The 23,158-nt window shown below is 40.6% G+C and overlaps 1 protein-coding gene across 2 annotated transcripts in view; it reads right to left on the reverse strand.

Annotated features, from left to right (window-relative positions):
- nck2b (NCK adaptor protein 2b) overlaps window positions 1–23,158 on the reverse strand; it is a 70,562-nt gene that overhangs the window by 10,655 nt on the left and 36,749 nt on the right. The window contains exon 1 of one of the 2 annotated variants that reach the window (XM_062996811.1): window positions 17,489–17,541. The exons of the other annotated variant lie outside the window; for it this stretch is intronic. The gene's annotated coding sequence lies outside the window, so the exon portion shown is untranslated. Of the gene's footprint in view, window positions 1–17,488; window positions 17,542–23,158 lie in introns of those variants that run through there. 2 annotated transcript variants of the gene reach the window in all.

Here is a 23,158-nt window from a genome sequence, read left to right on the forward strand (position 1 = left end):
ACCTTTTAAGCTTGATTCAGATGGGATTAAATTTATATACGAGTGCTACAACAAGTCAAGATCATCATTTGTGATTTAAGGGGCCCCACAGTGGCAAGTGCATTGTGAGACTTGACCATCTGACCAGTGACCATCTGAAAATTGTACACTGATAAGCCAAAACATTATGACCACCTTCTGAAAATGTGCATGACAATGCCTATGACATGCTTAAGTGCACTTAGCTTATGAAGCAAATATCTATCTATCTATCTATCTATCTATCTATCTATCTATCTATCTATCTATCTATCTATCAACACCATGTTTACTCTTGTGAGTTACATTCACGGCAGGAAAGGTTTAGCTTATGAAGCAAGACAACAATCCAAATCGCAAGAGCAAGTCCACATTTGCATAGCTCAAAAGAAAATGATATAAGGTTTTTGGGGTAATGATGTGGTTACATGAAATATGCAGTTTGTGCTAAAATGCCTTGCATTAAGGTTTAATTATTTATTTATTTGGATTTTAACGTCATGTTTTACACACTTTGGTTACATTCATGACAGGACATGTAATTACTGGTTACACAAGATTCATCAATTCAAGTTTAAAGTCAAACACAGTCATGGACAATTTTGTATCTCCAATTCACCTCAATTGCATGTCTTTGGACTGTGGGAGGAAACCGCAGCTCCTGCAGGAAACCCCCCGCAGGGAAAACATGCAAACTCCACACAGAAAGGATCCGAACCCTCCACCTGGGAATTAAACCCAGGAACGTCTTGCTGTAAAGTGACAGTGCTACCCAGCGAGCCACTGTGCCGCCTACGGCAGAGTTAAAGCAAATCTGAAAAGAGTGGACCAAAATAATTCCATAGCTATCATGTAAATAACTGATTTCAGGTCAGTTGTTGCTACTAATGCCTAGTTCACACTACACGGTTTTTGCCCTGATTTTCGCTCACTAACTAATTTGCCGGCTCGAAGGCAACTCGGCGTTTGCTCGGCGATCAAAACTCGGCTCTCGATCGCTACTCAACAACTTGATCTGAGCGGCTCGCCGCCTGAAAAGAGATATATAGCATAATACAGTTTATATCAGTGTACATTGGTACACACACGTTTTACAGTATTACTGACCTTATCGTTCTTGACAAAACATAATACCAACACTGCATTGCAAAAATTGCTCGCTACTTGTTGACGTGCATTTTAAAACGTGGAATCATTAAACCCCTCGTCACTTTTGTTTTCGTGACAAAACGCAGTTTGGGAGACCAGACAGACTCATCTGCGATTCCTCCTGATGGTAGATCGTGTAGTGTGAAACCCCCTATCACCCATCAGTCATGTGTAAAAACCACAATGACTGAAAAGACTCCCGAGAGCAGGAGATCCAGTTGTGTAGTGTGAACTGTACAGCAATCTGAACAACTTGGCATAAAGTTAGTTAGTATGATTTTGGTTTAGTAAGGTTTGGGGAGGGGGGTGCAATAGGGACAGTGGTAGGATAGTGGGTAGAGCTTTGGGCTATCAATCGAAAGGTTGTGCGTTAGAATCCTGGCTCTGCCATGCAGCTACAGACTGAACTGTTAATCCTCTTGGCTCCAGGGGTGCCGTACAATGGCTGACCCTGCGCTCTGACCCCAGCTTCCCAACAAGCTGGGATTTGCGGAAAATTAATGTCATTGTTCCGTAAAGATGTATATGTACATATGACAAATGAAGGCATTCTACATATCTATCAATCCATATATCTATCCATAACTGTTTATCTAAAATTGTTTCACATGGGTGATGTTCCATGACCTTTTTCCATCTATATATTATCATTTAAGATCATGTTGTCCTTGTAGAGTGCCAAATATCCGAATATATGAGGTAACAAGCAGCAGATGCCCTTGACAAGAGCAGGCTGAAGGAGATGAGCTACAGTGTTCTGTGGAGCAGAGTCAGTCCTCTTCCTGCCTCAGGGATCCTCATCCTCACTGATGCCCAATCGCACTGACAGCAGCCATACACACGCCAATCACTGCAGAGCAGCGGATACAGCAGGCACCGCAGGCTCTCCCGGGAGAACACTGTGCCAACAATGATACTGCACACAAATCAAAGCCATTTTGCAACCTGACTACACCATCACCCATCATCCCTCTCTTTCTGTTCCAGCACAACAGAAGAAACAAAAAGTTAACTCTAGTCTCATAGGGCCAGGCTAACAATATATGGCCAAAAGTTTTGCTTAAAAGACGTAATAAATAAAATTATATGCTTCCCACTTTTGTGGCAAGAGATTGGTGTGAGTTTTGTGGCCTGTACAGAACCCTGACCTAAACTCCACTGAGCACTGTTTAAATGATTTAGAATGTCAATTACAATCTAGGCCATTTTGTTTAATATCACTGTCTGCCCAAATTCATTTAGATAATCTCCCTCACACTAAAGCCCTTCCAGAAGAGTGAAGGATGTTATAGCCACACAGAGGGGTGAACTCCATATGAACTCCATATGTTTTTGGAAAAGGATGTCTGACAAGCTCATACTTATGTGTTCATACACATCAATCAGCCATAACATTAAAACCAACTCCTGGTTTCTACACACACTGTCTATTTTATCAGCTCCTTTTACCATATAGAAGCACTTTGTAGTTCTACAATTACTGACTGTAGTCCATCTATTTCTCTACATAACTTTTTAGCCTGCTTTCACCCTGTTTTTCAATGGTCAGGACCCCCACAGAGCAGGTATTATTTAGGTGGTGGATCATTCTCAGCACTGCAGTGTCGCTGACATGGTGGTGGTGTGTTAGTGAGTGTTGTGCTGGTATGAGTGGATCAGACACAGCAGCGCTGCTGGAGTTTTTACATACCGTGTCCACTCACTGTCCACTCTATTAGACACTCCTACCTAGTTGGTCCACCTTGTAGATGTAAAGTCAGAGACGATCGCTCATCTATTGCTGCTGTTTGAGTTGGTCATCTTCTAGACCATGTCAGTGTCACTGCAGTGCTGAGAATGATCCACCACCTAAACAATACCTGCTCTGTGGTGGTCCTGTGGGGGTCCTGACCATTGAAGAACAGGGTGAAAGCAAACTAAAAAAGTATGTAGAGAAACAGATAGACTACATTCAGTAATTGTAGAACTACAAAGTGCTTCTATATGGTAAGTGGAGCTGATCAAATGGACAGTGAGTGTTGAAACAAGGAGGTGGTTTTAATGTTATGGCTTATCGGTGTATATGCTTCCCACTTTTGTGGCAAGAGATTGGTGTGGTGAGTTTAGTGGCCTGTACAGAACCCTGACCTAAACTCCACTGAGCACTGTTTAGTAAGGTGTTCATAGTATGGTGTTCATATACATCTGAGCATTAAGTGTATATTGTAGTTATGTTATAACGTCACAATCAGAATCAGAATCAGAATCAGCTTTATTCGCCAAGTATGTTTACACACACAAGGAATTTGTTTCCGGCTGTTGTTAGCTCTCTACAATTTACAACAATACAATATACAGACAAGACTATGTAGACAATGTACAATTTTACATGTTCAGCAGAATTTGCATATGTACAGAAAATATAAAAATAGTGTAAGATAAATAGTTGAGTAAGGTAAGATGCAGTTACGGTATTATACAGCATGTATAAAGTGCAGTGTGGCATGTAAACAACAGTAAACAGTAGTTCAGTTTTTGTTATTAATGAGTTTGATGGCATTTGGAAAGAAACTGTTACAGTGTCTGTTTGATTTAGTGTTCAGGGCTCTGTAGCGCCTGCCAGAGGGTAGGAGGTTAAAGAGTTCGTGTCCAGGGTGTGCAGAGTCTGTGATAATTTTTTCTGCCCGGTTTCTGGTCCTTGTTGTGTATAAGTCCTGGAGGGTAGGCAAAGGAGCACCGATGATTTTTGCTGCTCTATCCACCACTCTTTGCAATCTGCATCTGTCCTGTTTTGTGGCTGAACCGAACCACACTGTGATGGATGTGCACAGGACAGATTCAATGACTGCGGTGTAGATCCTAGCATTAGTTCCATAAGCATAAGTAAAGTTAACAACAGAGTAAAGTTGGAACTTCGGCTTAATATTAAAAAAGACGCTTAGGTGGTGCAGCGGTAAAAACACACGCTGGAACCAGAGCTGGGATCTCGAATACATCGTATTGAGTCTCAGCTCTGCCTGCCGGCTGGGCTGTGCAGCCGCATGAACAGCTATTGGCCTGTTGTTTAGATAGCGGTGGGATATTAAAAAGCCGGATAGGGACTCACTCATAACTAATGCAATTACGGCCTCTGCTGGCTGATTGATGGCGCCTGCACAGAGATGGGAAAAGAGTGCTGTCAGGGTGTGTCTCTCCGTACACAGTGCTGATCCACATTGCACTCATCAAAATGTACAGGTAGGTGACAAGATGCATACGGCTGCTGCCCACGTGTCAAAAATCTTTACCAGCGATGGAGAGGGAGTCAAAATGTGGACAGCTTTTACCTACTTGGATCAATATATAACAGCAAAGGAAACAGCATTCAGAACAAGATTAAAGGAGCTGGAACAGATTTTCAGATGTAACAATCTGTCTCTCTAAACAAAGATCAGAATTGTCCAGACTATGCTTCTCTCTGTGGTTCTTTATGGATTACCTGTGTAATATGTAATTTGCTGTGAAATTTAAAACGTAAGGTTTGTGTTTAGCGATTTAACATTTTTCATTTGTGTAGCGTTTAAGTGCCTCACGTTTACTTTTTGGTTCATTTGCCCCATGAGGCGGTCCTAGCAACCCTACGGCAATTCAGTTAGCAATCGGTTAGTCAAAATGTCCAAGATGTTGAAGTGTAAAGCAGCTAAAAACACCACTTGGGTAACTGAGTTTGAAAAACTCCCAACCAATTCAGTAGGTCAAAACACTACCGAGAACATAAAGCCTTGTACTGTTGCTGGATGTTCTAGGTTTACATTCAACCATCAAGAGGCTATGCTGTGTACTGAAGCTTCCATTTATGCTTTCATTTAATGTACGAATGTAACTTAATGACTGACATGAAATGTGGCACCTTTCTTTAAAAATCTGTGATTTTTAAAAAGTAGTGTCTGTAAAATTAAGCACATTTTCCCATGAATTTAGTAGGGCCCTAATTATGGATGTAAAAGCTGGACAGTGGAAAAAGCAGGACACAAAGAATATCCATGCGTTTGAACTTTGGTGCTGGCAAAGAATTTTAAGAGTAAATTAGACGGCAAAGTAGACAAATAAATAAATAACATATGCTTAACAAATTATAGTTGCCGCTCAGGGTCGCAGTGGTAAAAACACACACTGTTCACCAGAGCTGAGATCTCGAATACATCGAATCGAATCTCGGCTCTGCCTGCCGGCTGAGGCTGAGCGGCCACATGAACAACGATTGGCCTGTTGTTCAGATAGGGGCGGGATTAAGCCAGATGGGGACTCTCTCTCAGACTAGTGCGATTACGACCTCTGCTGGCTGGTTGGTGGCGCCTGCACGGAGATGGGAAAGGAGTGCGGTAGAGGGTGTGGCTCTCCCTACACAGCGTTGTACTGCACCGCACTGCACTCGTCAAGTGTAGGTGATAAGATGTTCGATTGCTGTGTACGTGTCGGAGGGGACGTGGAGCAGCCTCGTCCTCCCCAATCAGGAGCAGGGACCAGCAGTAGTGAGAGGATGATTGACGGGCAGAAATTGGATGCGCTAAAGTGGGGAAAAAAGGGGGGGGGATTATAGTTGATAGAGGAAGAGGACGACCAGCAACATGGTCGATGAAAACAATTAGAGAAACAATGAACGAGTCATTGCGAAGCTTGAGGACCCAAACAGTAGGCAAGATATTCTGGAGAAACACTATCTATATGGTCGCCAGGAGTCAGAATCGAATTGGTGGCTCTTAATAATAATCTGTAAAGCCACACTGGCAAACCCACTAACAAAATCGAAGCTGATGGCTTCCCACTTCTAACTGCATCTTTTCTAGCATTAAAGATCTGACTGCAGTTAAGATAAACCTGTCCTTCCAGCAGTGCTAAGTGACCAGTTTATAACGGCTGTCTGAGGAAAAGCATAGTAGACAGCACTGAGTAATGTCCTCCCAAATGAGCATTCAAGAATCAATTTAGACAACTGCTTCCATTAGAGAATTGTACAACGTGAAATTACCCCGAACCTTTCTTCTAACAGAGTTCATTAGGGCTGATGTAGATCTGTCAGACTAAAATGTTGCCTATTTATAAAGGAGCTACTACTCCTTGTCCGTGCATAAAAACTGCATTGCAACAACAGCTACATATACATATAAAAAAGACACTACATTTTAGGAGTTTTTCTAAACTCTGATTGCCCGATGTAGGCACAAAATGATGATGAGAGTATAAGCCAGTATGTTACCAGTAAAAGTCCTAAATAAACCAAAACAAGTCCCTGAGAATCAGAGGTTCTCAAACTGTGAACCCTGTCAGGCATTAACAAGATTTAGATTCAGGTCAGATTTAGATTTAGGTTAACGCAGGTACGATGTTTTGGAGACAAAGTTAGGGAGGAGAGATTGAGATGGTTTGGGCATGTGCAAAGAAGGGATGAGAGTTATATCAGGAGAAGGATGAGGTTTATTGTTGCGGTGAGAGAGGAAATGCAGGCGGTTTGGATGACAAAGGAGGATGTTTAGGACAGGGCAAGATAGAGACAAACAATCTGCTGTGGCAGCTGAAAGAAGAAGATTAATCAAAATCAGTAACAACTGAACATGTAATTTCCAAACTTCCGTACGCCTACAACAAATGTAACACTGTGTAATAAATGAAAGGTTATGTATAACAGAACAAAAGCTAGAGTTTAAACAAATAAAAAAAGATGATATCCACAATGCTAAACAGACATGTTTCTATTAGTAAAATAATAAGTGTGCTATTGTGCGAGTTCTATCTGCCCTGTATGCATGCCATTTATGACTGTGGTAAATCATAACGCAAATACACAGCACCAAGCTATGCTTTAGAGCACCTACTGAAGCTGAACTTACTAGATATGCTGCAAAACATTCACCAAAATTCACCTCTTTGCCACTATGTTTTTACTGCTTGCCGCTGTGTTTAGATTCAATATACACAGAAACATTTGAGCACCTAAATGCCAGTATGTGTCCACTCCCCTGATAAACATGTCAACGCAGCCAAAAATCGTTTCCATCAAATTCAACAGTATAAAAGAAAGATGACAATGTTGCAGCACATAAATAATAGAAGAGTCAGCAAAGGGTGGCTAATATGCATGGGTTTTTAAATGCCAGTACAGTCACGACCAGTCTGATTCCTACATTCCTGTTTCGTCTGTCTGACTCAACCCTGCAGTGCACACGAGGCCTATGGGAACCATCTGCAGCTTTATCCCTTCAGGCAGATGTCCTGGTTCAGACCACAGTCACCCGCAATCATGCTTACAGCTGGAAAACATGATCGGGTCGAGGACACAAGAGAGCAATTCAGCTTCTGCAAACAAGGATCCCACGGTATCTGTCCAGCTTTTCACTCTGGGTTCATTATGAAAAATACATATTTTGATAGGCTAAAGAATTCATAAACCAAAATAGGGAGTGGTAGCCCAGCAGTTAAAGTACACAACTAGTCATTCTGCAGATCGCTGTTTAAAGCCGCTACTGCTGGAAAACTGAGAAAGGCTTTTAACCTCCAATTGCTTGGACTATATTTGGTTACAGTTGTACGTTACTTAGAGAATAAAGTGGCGGCCAAATGTAGTAAATGTACAAATGTAAAGTGTAGAACAAAGTTAAAACAAAGAAAACTGTAACTCACTGATAGTTGACTGTATATTGGTGGAAAAAACAAGTTATGGTTATAAATATACAGGGGTTGGACAAAATAACTGAAACACCTGTCATTTTAGTGTGGGAGGTTTCATGGCTAAATTGGACCAGTCTGGTGGCCAATCTTCATTAATTGCACATTGCACCAGTAAGAGCAGAGTGTGAAGGTTCAATTAGCAGAGTAAGAGCACAGTTTTGCTCAAAATATTGCAATGCACACAACATTATGGGTGACATACCAGAGTTCAAAAGAGGACAAATTGTTGGTGCACGTCTTGCTGGCGCATCTGTGACCAAGACAGCAAGTCTTTGTGATGTATCAAGAGCCACGGTATCCAGGGTAATGTCAGCATACCACCAAGAAGGACAAACAACATCCAACAGGATTAACTGTGGACGCAAGAGGAAGCTGTCTAAAAGGGATGTTCGGGTGCTAACCCGGATTGTATCCAAAAAACATAAAACCACGGCTGCCCAAATCACGGCAGAATTAAATGTGCACCTCAACTCTCCTGTTTCCACCAGAACTGTCCGTCGGGAGCTCCACAGGGTCAATATACACGGCCGGGCTGCTATAGTCAAACCTTTGGTCACTCGTGCCGATGCCAAACGTCGGTTTCAATGGTGCAAGGAGCGCAAATCTTGGGCTGTGGACAATGTGAAACATGTATTGTTCTCTGATGAGTCCACCTTTACTGTTTTCCCCACATCCGGGAGAGTTACGGTGTGGAGAAGCCCCAAACAAGCGTACCACCCAGACTGTTGCATGCCCAGAGTGAAGCATGGGGGTGGATCAGTGATGGTTTGGGCTGCCATATCATGGCATTCCCTTGGCCCAATACTTGTGCTAGATGGGCGCGTCACTGCCAAGGACTACCGAACCATTCTGGAGGACCATGTGCATCCAATGGCGGTGCCGTGTATCAGGATGACAATGCACCAATACACACAGCAAGACTGGTGAAAGATTGGTTTGATGAACATGAAAGTGAAGTTGAACATCTCCCATGGCCTGCACAGTCACCAGATCTAAATATTATTGAGCCACTTTGGGGTGTTTTGGAGAAGCGAGTCAGGAAACGTTTTCCTCCACCAGCATCACGTAGTGACCTGGCCACTATCCTGCAAGAAGAATGGCTTAAAATCCCTCTGACCACTGTGCAGGACTTGTATATGTCATTTCCAAGACGAATTGACGCTGTATTGGCCGCAAAAGGAGGCCCTACACCATACTAATAAATTATTGTGGTCTAAAACCAGGTGTTTCAGTTATTTTGTCCAACCCCTGTATATATATATATATACAACCCCTGGCAAAAATTATGGAATCACCACTCTTGGAAGATGTTCTTTCAATTGTTTAATTTTGTAGAAAAAAAATAAATCACAGACATGCCACAAAACTATCATTTCTCAAACTGTCAACCCTCTGGCATTAAGAAACAATAAAAAAAGAAACAAATATAATAGTTGTGGTCAGTCACAATTGCTTTTTTTAGATCAAGTAGAGGAAAAAAATATGGAATCACTCAAATCTGAGGAAAAAATTATGGAATCATTAGAAAACACTGCACCATTACTACTTTGTTGCACCACCTCTGGCTTTTATAATGGTTTAAACTCTCTGAGGCATGGAGTTAACTAATGACAAACAGTATTTTTCATCAATCTGCCTTCAACTGTCTCTTATTGCTGTTGCCAGATCAGCTTTGCAGGTTGGAACCTTGTCATTGACCATTTTCTTCAATTTCCACCAGAGATTTTCAAATGGATTGAGATCCGGACTATTTGCAGGCCATGCCATTGACATTATATGTTTTCTTGAAGGAAAGTTTTCATGTCCTTTGCCCTATGGCAAGATGCATTATCATCTTGAAAAATGAAGTCATCATCACCAAACATCCTTTCAACTGATGGAATAAGAAAAGCGTCCAAAATTTCAATGTGGACTTTGGCATTTATTGAAGACCATCTCCCCTGTGCCTTTACCCGACATGCAGGCCCATATCATCAACAACTGTGGAAATTAACATGTTTTCTTTAGGCAGTTATCTTCATAAATTTCATTGGACAGACACCAAACAAAAGTTCCAGCATCATCACCTTGCCCAATGCAGATTCGCGATTCATCACTGAAGATCACTTTTATCCAGTCACCCACAGTCCACGATTGCTTTTCTTTAGCCTACTTTAACCTTGTTCTTTTCTTTTTAGGTGTTAATGATGGCTTTTGTTTGGCTTTTCTGTATGTAAATCCCATTTCTTTTAGGTGATTTCTTACAGTTCAGTCAGACATTGACTCCACTTTCCGGCCACTTGTTTCTCGTTTGTTTTGTTGTGCATTTTCTGTTTTCAAGACATATTGCTTTAAGTTTTCTATCTTGATGCTTTGATGTGTTACTTGGTCTACCAGTATGCTTCCCTTTTACAACCTTCCCATTTTGTTTGTACTTGGTCCAGATTTTAAACACAGCTTACTGGGAACAACCAACATCTTTTGCGACATTCCACAATGATTTATCTTCTTGAAGGAGTTTTATAATCCTCTCATTTGTTTCAACTGACATATCTTGTGTTGGAACCATGATTCATGACAATCTGCTTTGTGCAACAGCTCTCCGAGGTGTAAGCACTCTTTTTAAACTGAAGAATAATTAGCAAATCTAATCTGCTGCAGATGTTTTGTTTTTAAACTGCAAATTACAGAGTGATTCCATAATTTTTTCCTCAGATTTCAGTGATTCCATATTTTTTTCCTCTACTTGATCTAAAAAAAGCAATTGTGACTGACCACAACTATTATATTTGTTTCTTTTTTTATTGTTTCTTAATGCCAGAGGGTTGACAGTTTGAGAAATGATAGTTTTGTGGCATGTCTGTGATTTATTTTTTTTCTACAAAATTAAACAATTGAAAGAACATCTTCCAAGAGTGGTGATTCCATAATTTTTGCCAGGGGTTGTATATATATATATACAGGGGTTGGACAAAATAACTGAAACACCTGGTTTTAGACCACAATAATTTATTAGTATGGTGTAGGGCCTCCTTTTGCGGCCAATACAGCGTCAATTCGTCTTGGAAATGACATATACAAGTCCTGCACAGTGGTCAGAGGGATTTTAAGCCATTCTTCTTGCAGGATAGTGGCCAGGTCACTACGTGATGCTGGTGGAGGAAAACGTTTCCTGACTCGCTTCTCCAAAACACCCCAAAGTGGCTCAATAATATTTAGATCTGGTGACTGTGCAGGCCATGGGAGATGTTCAACTTCACTTTCATGTTCATCAAACCAATCTTTCACCAGTCTTGCTGTGTGTATTGGTGCATTGTCATCCTGATACACGGCACCGCCATTGGATGCACATGGTCCTCCAGAATGGTTCGGTAGTCCTTGGCAGTGACGCGCCCATCTAGCACAAGTATTGGGCCAAGGGAATGCCATGATATGGCAGCCCAAACCATCACTGATCCACCCCCATGCTTCACTCTGGGCATGCAACAGTCTGGGTGGTACGCTTCTTTGGGGCTTCTCCACACCGTAACTCTCCCGGATGTGGGGAAAACAGTAAAGGTGGACTCATCAGAGAACAATACATGTTTCACATTGTCCACAGCCCAAGATTTGCGCTCCTTGCACCATTGAAACCGACGTTTGGCATTGGCACGAGTGACCAAAGGTTTGGCTATAGCAGCCCGGCTGTGTATATTGACCCTGTGGAGCTCCCGACGGACAGTTCTGGTGGAAACAGGAGAGTCGAGGTGCACATTTAATTCTGCCGTGATTTGCGCAGCCGTGGTTTTATGTTTTTTGGATACAATCCGGGTTAGCACCCGAACATCCCTTTCAGATAGCTTCCTCTTGCGTCCACAGTTAATCCTGTTGGATGTGGTTTGTCCTTCTTGGTGGTATGCTGACATTACCCTGGATACCGTGGCTCTTGATACATCACAAAGACTTGCTGTCTTGGTCACAGATGCGCCAGCAAGACGTGCACCAACAATTTGTCCTCTTTTGAACTCTGGTATGTCACCCATAATGTTGTGTGCATTGCAATATTTTGAGCAAAACTGTGCTCTTACCCTGCTAATTGAACCTTCACACTCTGCTCTTACTGGTGCAATGTGCAATTAATGAAGATTGGCCACCAGACTGGTCCAATTTAGCCATGAAACCTCCCACACTAAAATGACAGGTGTTTCAGTTATTTTGTCCAACCCCTGTATATATATATTAGGGCTGTCGTTAATCACGTTAATTAACGCGATTAACGCGTTAAAATTTTAATCGCGATTAAAAAAATTTATCAAGACTAACATTTTTAACCTAACTATTTTTATTTGGCTGTTTGTGCCACATACATGTGTGTCTCTGTGGTAATTAACTGTGTTTCAGATGAATTAGGATGTAAAGCGCATGAACTGTCCGATGATAAACCACTTTTAGCGGTTTTCACTTTTTTTACGTGTTGATGAAAAGATGAATGAAACCATGCAAGCTTTGTAATGAGTATTTCCATTGGCTGCTAGAGCTGTCCATCAAAACCGTGTAGCTCCGCCTCCTCCCCCTCCGGTAAAAAGTGAAACTCTGTGTGATGTTTCATCTCTACAGTTTATTCAGCTTATTCTATCTCATAGTTATAAACATGATTTATATTTGTGATGTTTGTAGTTTTCTAAAAACACATTCGTATCTGATATTTATATGGACTAAGCGTTTACATGGACTGTTTTAATTAACACTTTTTTTTATAGCTACAGTCAATTACTTACAGATAATGTCTGCTAACTTGACTGTTTCAGGTATTTATAGATGTTTAAATGGTAATTTAGAACAGTATTTCCCAGTATTCTTTCTGCACAAACACAGTATTAAAGGGTTTTTCTTAATAGATCTATGAAATAATCATATCTGTGTTTTGATGCTTTATTGATGCCTTATATTAGATCAAAACATTATGGTTGGTGCACCTGTTTTCAGTGTCAGGGTCATGAACAGGAAAAGATCCTCACTTTTGTCAGATAATGTGCATTCTACAATGAATTTAGATTTAATAATTTTATCATATTTTATGAATGTTTTATTGGTAAACACGTTCTTGCAATAACAATGTGCATAACTGTTCAAATTTTGCTTAATTATTAGTTTGCGATTAATTGAGATGAATACATATATATTAGGGCTGTCACACGATTAAAAATGCTAATCGAGATTAATCGAGATTAATTTTGTTCTTTAATCGCGATTAATCTCGATTAAAATTTTTAATCGTGTGACAGCCCTAATACTATATATATATATATATTGATATTTTGTTGCATATGTGTGCAACCCACCCATGGCTGAAAACAGTTATAAGTGTTGACATGGGATTAATAATTAAATTGTTTTAGAAGCCTTTGTGTAGAGTAAGATGTGTTGGAGTGATGTAGCGAATAGCACATTTTGTGTTCTAGTTGTAATGATCGTTCTGCTTTTAATTACACGTGTTGCTCCTAATGACCTCTGTGTTCATTCTCACTGGTTCGTTAGGTGGAAAGGATCTGCCATATATCTGATCTTGCTTCTTTTTCCACACCCTTGTAATTCACACACGAGCTATTTTCTCTAATAAAAGGGCTAATCTCCTACAGTAAGAGAGTGTAATGTGTGTGTTTTTGCTAAATTATATAAAACAAGTAATATGCTTCCGTCAGTGTTAGCTTTGTTGCAACATTTCATAGCATTCCATCTATTCCATGCACTAAGTATTGTGATTGGCTAGAATGTTATTTCTTTTACATTATTTTGTTCAAGGAAACTTTGGCGAAGTATCTAAAGACGGAGAAGTTATTTTTAGAGCTGTAGAGAAGGAGCAGAGTGATGTACTCTTGGGGATGGGTCTGAATCTTGACTGACAGAATAAACATAAACAAGGCGTTCTGATTCTGATTTCATGTGTGTGTGTGTGTGTGTGTGTATGTTTGGAGTTGGGTTCTGAAAACTTGTTCTCAGTTTTCAGTTCACAGTCTGTCAGATTAAACCATGTGACTCGAGCCACTTGTGCCCCAGTTGCTGGGAAAGGCTTGACCTGAAGGCACAGAGAAGTGAGAGCAGGAACGATGGAATGAGAATGAGAATGAGAATGAGAGAGAGAGAGAGAGAGAGAGAGAGAGAGAGAGAGAGAGAGAGAGAGAGAGAGAGAGAGAGAGAGAAAGAGAGAATACACCAGAGAGAATGTAGTAGAGTGCAGAAGAGCTCAGGGAGCAAGAGATGTGAGACCAATACACAGGAAGTCCAAGACATGACCCCTGTAACCCTCTGTCAGAGAAAAAAAAGGACGTGTGAAGAAACAAGTCACTACCAACATCTGGACTTTGTCAAAGATTTAAATCTTAAATACATTATTTGGCCAAAAATTTGTGGACACCAAACCATATGCTTGTCTTATTTCAAAATTAGACTTTAATATCTAAAACACTGTGACGAGTCTGAATATAATATATTTTTTACATTAACAAAATATAAAAAAATAATATAAAAGTTGAATGGCATGGGGGGGGGTTCATGAAGTGAAGCGTGGCTCTCAGTATGCAATAACGCTCTGTGTGGGAACATAATACTGGCAGGTGATAAGAAATACCCACAGATTGGACCCATGGTGGAATGGGTGCGTGGAGATCCAACTTTTTTTTAATGCATTTTTTCCCTTTTTCTCCCGATTTTCAGCGTGTCCAATTTTTACCCAATTGCATTACGCTTCCTCTCTACTGGTGCTGACCCCCGCCCCTGATTGAGGAGAGCGAACTGACACACGTCCCCTCCGACACGTGTGCAGTAGCCGACTGCATTTTTTCACCTGCACGAGGCGAGTTTATATGCGAATCAGCCCTGTGCACGGAGAGCCACACCCTGATCGCATTATTCCTCGACTCTGTGCAGACACCATCAATCAGCCAGCAGAGGTCCTAATTGCATCAGTTATGAGGTCCCTATCCGGCTCCCTACCCTGTATAAACAACAACCAAACGTTGTTCATATAGCCGCATCATATAGATGTATTCAAAATTCCAGCTCTGGTGTGCTAGTGTATTTTACCGTTGCGCCACCTGAGCAGCAGAGGTCCGACTTTTGAACTTGATCAGATCAGAGGTTGTGCAAACAGCAGCAGGTTCATGATCGGGAATAGGAAATAACTAGATCATAAGGAGGTTAGGTTGAGAAACTCTACAAGAGTCGCTATAAAAATGACAGTCATTGTAAAGTAAAAGGCCGATTGCAGCCTGCTATGGGGTTTGCTATGATGTGCTTCTAAGTAGCAAGGACAGGGAGATTGCTAAGGGAACATGTTGCCAAATAGTGCAAGGCAATTTTGAACCTTTCAACATGTCAATAACCCAAAGCATACAGCCAAAACAAGTCTCTGAATGTCTATGAGTGGTTCACCATAACAATCTGAACATGAAGAATGGGATAAACTGGAATGCTTGGGTGGCACAGCAGTAAAACATGCTGCTGAGATCTCGAGCTCTGGAGTTTCAATCTCAGCTTTACTATCAGCCAGTTGGGTTCCTACACAGACACATGATTGGGCGTGTGTCTGTAAAGGAGGGATACTGTCTAAAACAGGATTCCTTGATAATTGCAACCTCTGCTGACCAATCTAGGCAATATACTTGCATATGTACTACTATGGCGCTTGGACAGAGAGCAGCTGATCACAGATGTTATACTCATACTCGGCTCTCCTTAATTGGTGACAAGAGAGAGATAAGTTCCAACTAGCCAGTACTAAATTGGGAAAAATTGGAAAAAATTAATGGGTTAAGCGGCCCAAATCCAGGTGTGTGAACGTGGTACAGACATATTCACGAAGACAGAACAGCTTAGCCATTGGGAGGTGCACTTGTCAGAGTGCTCTCAGTGCTGGTCCCAGGCCTAGATAAAAATAAAGGGTTGTGTCAAGAAGGGCATCCAGCATATAAACTAACCTAAGTCTGGTATGCAGCCACACCAATCTACTGTGCCGACCCCTAAATACGAGAGCAGCTAAAAGAAAAATCAAACAGTATGAATTCTGAGTGTATTCTATGTGTAGCCAATGATGAGTAAAGCGAAATAATACAAATGTGATTAACAACAGGTACTTCATTAGCTTTTAATTACAACAGTGCTAATTACACTACATTCTGCCAGTTTGATCTAGCCAAGCACACAGACACTCACACAGCATGCTAAACCACATCACAAACCACACACCACCCTCACAAATATCTATCCTACACACTATCCTACTGTGGTGCAAAAATTCTAGGTCACAATATGAAATCTGTGTATCGTTATATCTGTGTTTCCTTCTGCTGACAGACATTGATTTAAAACTCGGGCACATCCTTAGTGTAAAAATACAAGATAGATCATTACTGTCAGCAAGATCTCTATCTTTAATACACTCACGCTTAGAACTATCACACACACACACACACACACACACACACACACACACACACACACACACACACACACACACACACACACACACCAATGATAACATACTTGTGTGGAATGCAAGGCAGGCTGGCACTTGTCTGTAAAGATAAACTTCATTACACATATTGTCGACTATGAAAAGGCATTTCGGAAAAAAAAAATCCAAGAACATAATTTGACTTCTGGACAAATACTTAGAACAACTGAACATGTTTAGCATTTTGAGCATTCATTTTCCAGTGTTCTGCTCCTACTGGGCTTTCACACCCTGTAAAAAATCCCATCTTACCTTTGTATCTGCATACATGCATAGTCAGACACTCAGTAAATAACTTCAAATAAAAAATGTAAAGACTGTCCACAGACATGCACCAAAGTGCAGCTTTCATGGACAACTATAACATCCGTGACTCTCCTACATGTTTTGCATTTAAATAAATGTCTCAGATGGAGATTGGTGGACGAGTGATGATGTTATCCATGCAAAAGGCATAAATTGCAGGTGCCAACAGCTAATGACAGTATAGTGTCTCTGCACGTCCGCACAGTCTCTGCAATTGTCTCTTGATTTCAGAATGTGTACCCTTAAACTTGGCATTTACCTAAAACTGGACGTGTTCAGCTTTTTTTTTTAATGAATTTATTTCAAATTAACAATGAACAGTCACTTTGTTCAGTGCTTGGCTTGGGCAGTGCAGTAAAACATCATTAAAGTGCGTGGAATAACCATCAATTCCAGTCTGAAAGCATCCACATGTATATGCGTTTAGCTGGATTTTCCTCCTGTTTCACTTTAAAACTTGTGTTATAGCACTGGGTTCTGAGAAATTCTGAGAATCAGCTTTTCAGAGAGTCTAAAACACTTATCGTTTAAACAAAAAGCTTAATGTGACAATGTATTAAAAGAACGACATAGGGCAACCAGGTGGCGCAGCGGGATATTCCACTAGTGCACCAGCGCCGAAATTCAGAACTCCTTGATTCGAAACTTGACGTTGCCACCGGCCAGCTGGGCGCCATGTAGCGGGCATAATTGGCAGTGCCTGCCGGGAGGAATGACCAGAATATGTGGGTGGGGTCTTCAAACGCTGTGTAAGGATTCTGATTGGCGGATAGAGGCGCATGTGCAGAGTGCATGGATGAAAAAGGGTTTCATTAAGGGCTGCATGCAGGTTGGAGGAGGCGTGAGCAGCAATATACCCACCTCGACTGCAAAAAATCGGGGATCCCCAGCAGTGGAAGACAAATTGACTATGCTAAAAATGGAAAGAAAATGGGATTTTTAATAATAATAAAAAAGAACGACACAGAAACATTAAACCTCCACTAATGAAATTCCTCACTCGTTGTTTTAGTACAATAAGTCACGTTAAGCTTTGTGCACCGCCACACTCCATAGAAAATAACGGCACAGCCAGTGCAAAAGCGATTGTGCCGCTTCTCATGTGAATGCGCCCTTACTGAACAGAATACGGTATTCCAAGATCAAGCATCTCTACGATTAAGATAGTTTGTTTGTTTGTTAGGATTTTAACGTCATGTTTTACACTTTGGTTACATTCATGACAGGACAGGTGATTACTGGTTACACAAGATTCATCAGTTCACAAGTTTTAATGTCAAACAGTCATGGACAATTTTGTATCTCCAATTCACCTCACTTGCATGTCTTTGGACTGTGGGAGGAAACCCATGCAGACACGGGGAAAACTTGCAAACTCCACACAGAAAGGACCTGGACCGCCCCACCTGGGGATCAAACTCAGGACCTTCTTGCTGTGCTTGTATTTTTTATAGATTTTTAACTGTTTTCAATTGTATTTCAGTGTTTATTATATTATATTTGTGTTATCTTCAGTGTATAAGTGTCAAAAACAACCCCATTATTTTACATTAGCCTAAAATATATGCAGTTTTACGGAACCATGAAACACATTAACAGGTTTCTCACACATCCTTATTTGAAAAATACCTTGAAACTCAACACCTTTTAAACTCATCGCCACTCCCAGAACCAATTAAGTTTTAAGGTACCACTGTATATGTACTATTATGGCAAGACAAACATTTCTATTGTCAATGTAATTTTGAAAACAGAAAATATACAAGCCGTGAAATAGGTTCTGTCTTGGGTATTCTGCATTTTTGTTACAAGTATTATTACTGACCTTGTGAGATTTTGCATCCGTTTACTAGAGCTGTGTAATCCAAATTAGTTATTGTACACCAGGGACCAAACATTCACTTCCTCAAAAGAACATGCTGTTCGCTCTCACACACGGTCTGAACCACAAATCCCAGAAGCCACAGCAGAAGTATCAAACCAGATTTAAGTTTTCCTGTGGCTACAGATCGTGAGGTACACACTATTGCTTTGCTGCTGCTAATTCTGATAATCTGATAACATAAAGGAACACTTTTGGTTCTATTAGGAGTGGTCTTCAGAATAATAATGCCCACATTCACAGGGCATGAGGGTATTAACCCAGTTAATGCAACTGAACACCAATAAGAGATTTTCAAATGTTAGACTTCTCCACCATAATTAAAACACTAAGGCAAGAACTTTTGGTGTCCCATTGATCCAAAACATCTGGGCCAAGTTGTTCTAAAGCTGTTGTGGGTGCTTGTGGGGGATCAACATTGCATGATGGTGTTTTTCCTTTGATTTGTCACCAGTCTAAACCTAAATCATTCAGGCCATGCTGAAAACAATGCTGTTCTTAAATACACAATGAGTGATTGTAATTATCTTAGCAATAGGTGTGGTTAAACACCAGCAACCATTAATCAGGAGAGGTGTCCACAAACAGATTGATTATGTAGATTGATATTGTTAATTATTTAATTTAATTCATTAATGAATTGATTGATTTACCTTTAGAAATCTACCTATCACAGAGGATCACATGGATGTATTTTTGGGGGACCACCTAGAGGGTGCACGCATGAACATATGGCAAATTTCTTCCAGACAATAACTAAAGGTAGATTAATACAAATGGTTTGTATAGACCTTGTATTATCTTTAGGCTAATTATTTATGAATCATTTAATTATTAAGACATTTTATAACATTTATAATCACTTTATCAATTATTTTTAAAAGCTGCCAATCATATTGATATTTTCTCAAGCTCACTTCCCTCCATCCACATCTTTACACTAAACAGCTAGCATCTTTAGCAAAAAACACAATCTGCAGGCGCTCAGGTGATACAGCAGTAAAATTTGCTAGCACCACAGAGCACCACATCTCAGTTCAAATCGCAGCTCTGCTACCGGCAGGCTGGGAGCCCACATGAACAATGATTGGCTCGTCCATCAGGGTTGGACGACAGAGGGAATTACTCATAGCTAATGCAATCCCGATCTCTGCTGGCTGATTTATGGCGCCTACACAGAGAAAAAGGATAATGGAGATCAGTATGTGACTCTCTGTACGCAAGACTGAGCCCCATATGAACTCGCCTCGTGCAGGTGAAACTGCACACGTGTCGGAGGGGGCGTGTGTTAGTCCCGGCTCTCCTCAGTCAGGAGTGGAGATTAGCATCAATAGTGAGGTAGCAAAATGTAATCGGGTAATTGGACATGAAAAAATAAAAAAATTTAAAAAACACGCACAAAAAAGAAAGTAAAACAAATAAAGCAGTAGAAGGTAAAAGTAAATGTGTAAGCTGCTTTTTCAAAACAGAGAAAACCTACTTAAACAGAAGCAGTTCTTAAACAGAAAATAAATAGACACAGTATAGGTAATATTTAGGCATGTCAATGATTAATCGACTGCATTTCTATTCTAGTCTTTACGTACAATGTTTATGTCCATTTTACTGTTTTATAAAAGCATGAAGACTTGTTAATATAAAACGCTGTGATGGGTTTTATATTTTAATAAGACGGTACGAGCTTGTCATTTATCGGTTAACCATCAACTAATGACGGTCTGTTATAAATTTAAAAAAAAAAAGGCAAACATTTCATCCCTAAAAATATTACAGTTTTGCGGTGGATTACCTTCTTGTAACCTATAGAAAGGAAGAAATGTGAATCTTGATGCTCTGCATTAAGCATTCTAGTCACACACAGCTGTCAGCCAAATCAATTTCCATTTGCCTTTAACAGCAACCTACTCTTTTCCCTTTTGTTTACAGATATAAATAACACAGTCTCCTCTACGCCTCTGTTAGCTTCTCTCTCGCCTATCGTTGAAGAAATGTGTCCTATAAAAGCAGGGCTGCAACAAATAAGCAATAAAATTTCAGTCAGTTCCTCTACATGTGAAGCTGGAACCTTTATTGTTTGAAGATGTGCTGTGCCTCTAAATAAGAGCTTACACCACACGGTTGAAGATGAAACAAGGCTAATTCTCCTCTACTGATCTCTTACAGATACACTTCAGACTAAATGAGTCTGTTAGCTTCAAAAGTTTCTCCAGCACATACTTACACTTTCAATTTTAAATGGTCCTGTCTGGGTTTTTTTTAACTTTACTGCTTATCCTACAATTTCACTGTCTGAACATGCAAAACAGAAAGACTAAAGGAACTGCCTGGCCTGAGTACCTGACCTCACATACCACGTTTGAATATTCCACAATAAGCAGGTGAACTGGTGATGGGTCATGGCTCACCACTTTGCACCATGGCTCACCACTTTGCACCAAATTTTGTAAGAGAATTGGCAATCAGTTCAAAAAGAACATCTCTCAATGCAACATTACAAATAATTTAGATCCTTCACCATCTACCATACATAATATTGTAAAAAGAAAAAAGAAGGAATTGTAGAGCACGTGTCAAACTCAAGGCCTGTGGGCCAAATCCGGCCCGCCACGTCATTTTATGTGGCCTGCGAAAGCTTAAAAGACGTATGATTGTCTTAAAATACACTGTAAAATCGTACATAAAATGCATCTCCCACAATGCATGCCGATTTTGTGACCCGCAAAGTGACCGCATCCCGCTACTAGATGGCAGTGTTTCCACATCAGCTTTACCTGAGGCAGATTTTCAACAAGGGATGTTACAAGTAATCCCAAAATGTACAGAAGAGAAAACTGAAGCAGAAGGAAGGTAATTTAATGAAAGATGGGAAAGTGAATACAAGTTTGTGCTTCAAGAAGAAAAGTCTCTTGTTTTATGAGGTCGTGTCTGTGGTAAAGGAGTACAATATAAATGTAGATATACATTATAAATATACAGTATAACATAGTATGACATCAAACACAGAATTTAGCCTCCAAGAATAACAACAAATTGTCCAAAACCTAAAAGTCAGACTGCGATCACAGCAGGATACGTTACAATTGGCCCTTTGAGGGCCACCATAATGTAGATGTGGCACTTAAAATGAGTTTGACACCCCTGATGTAGAGCAAAGCCACTTTATATTATATATATCAATCAGGATTGAATATCTGTGATGTTCAAACCCTCACACTATACTGCATGAGAAACTTTTATAATACAGTACTGTGATAAAACTATTGCCACTTAACAAGGTACTCAGCTGCACCACAAAATGTAACCTCAAAATTTATTATGGAAACAAAAAGTCATTAATAAATGTTATGCAGAAATGCATTTTCTGAGTTTTCTGGGCCTGATCTCATCTCAGATGGACCCAAAACAGAGGAAATGTGTGCTGTGGTCAGATGAGTCCACGTTTCAACTTGTTTTGGGATAAAGGTAAGTCAAGTTTTCCATGCAAAGTTGATAAAGACCATCCAGACTGTTATCATCGAAATGTGCAACAGCCAACATTTGTCATGATATGGGGGGAGCATCAGCGAAGACAGCATGGTTGAAGTTCTTATCTGTGAAGGTATTGATGCAGATATTGGGATTTTAGAGAGACACATGCTGCCATCAAGACAATGTCTATTCAGGGGAAATATACACCGATCAGCCATAACATTAAAACCGCCTCCTTGTTCCTACACTCACTGTCCATTTTATCAGCTCCACTTACCATATAGAAGCACTTTGTACTTCTACAATTACTGACTGTAGTCCATCTGTTTCTCTGCATGCTTTGTTATCCCCATTTCATGCTGTTCTTCAATGATCAGGACTCTCCCAGGACCACTACAGAGTAGATATTATTAGGGTGGTGGATGATTCTCAGCACTGCAGTGACACTGACATGGTGGTGGTGGTGTGTTAGTGTGTGTTGTGCTGGTATGAGTGGATAAGACACAGCAGTGCTGATGGAGTTTTTAAACACCTCACTGTCACTGCTGGACTGAGAATAGTCCACCAACCAAAAATATCCAGCCAACAGCGCCCTGTGAGTCCTATGACCACTGATGAACGTCTAGAAGATGACCAACTCAAACAGCAGCAATAGATGAGTGATCGTCTCTGACTTTACATCTACAAGGTGGACCAACTGGGTAGGAGTGTCTAATAGAGTGGACAGTGAGTGGACACAGTATTTAAAAACTCCAGCAGCACTGCTGTGTCTGATCCACTCATACCAGCACAACACACACTAACATACCACCACCATGTCAGTGTCAGTGCAGTGCTGAGGATGATCCACCACCTAAATAATACCTGCTCTGTGGTGGTCCTGTGGGGGTCCTGGCCATTGAAGAACAGTGTAAAAGCAGGCTAAAAAAAAAGCATGCAGAGAAACAGATGGACTACAGTCAGTAATTGTAGAACCACAAAGTGCTTGTATATGGTAAATGGAGCAGATAAAATGAACAGTGAGTGTAGAAACAACGAGGTGGTTTTAATGTTATGGCTGATCAGTGTATATAGTGATTTAAGCAAGACAATGCCAAGCATTATTCTGCACACACTGCAACAGCGTGGCTTAGTAGACAGAATGCATGTGCTTGACAGGCCTTCCTGGCACATCATGTACA

The sequence above is a fragment of the Trichomycterus rosablanca genome, chromosome 6 (genome assembly GCF_030014385.1).
Source record: "Trichomycterus rosablanca isolate fTriRos1 chromosome 6, fTriRos1.hap1, whole genome shotgun sequence".
Lineage (NCBI taxonomy): Eukaryota > Metazoa > Chordata > Actinopteri > Siluriformes > Trichomycteridae > Trichomycterus > Trichomycterus rosablanca.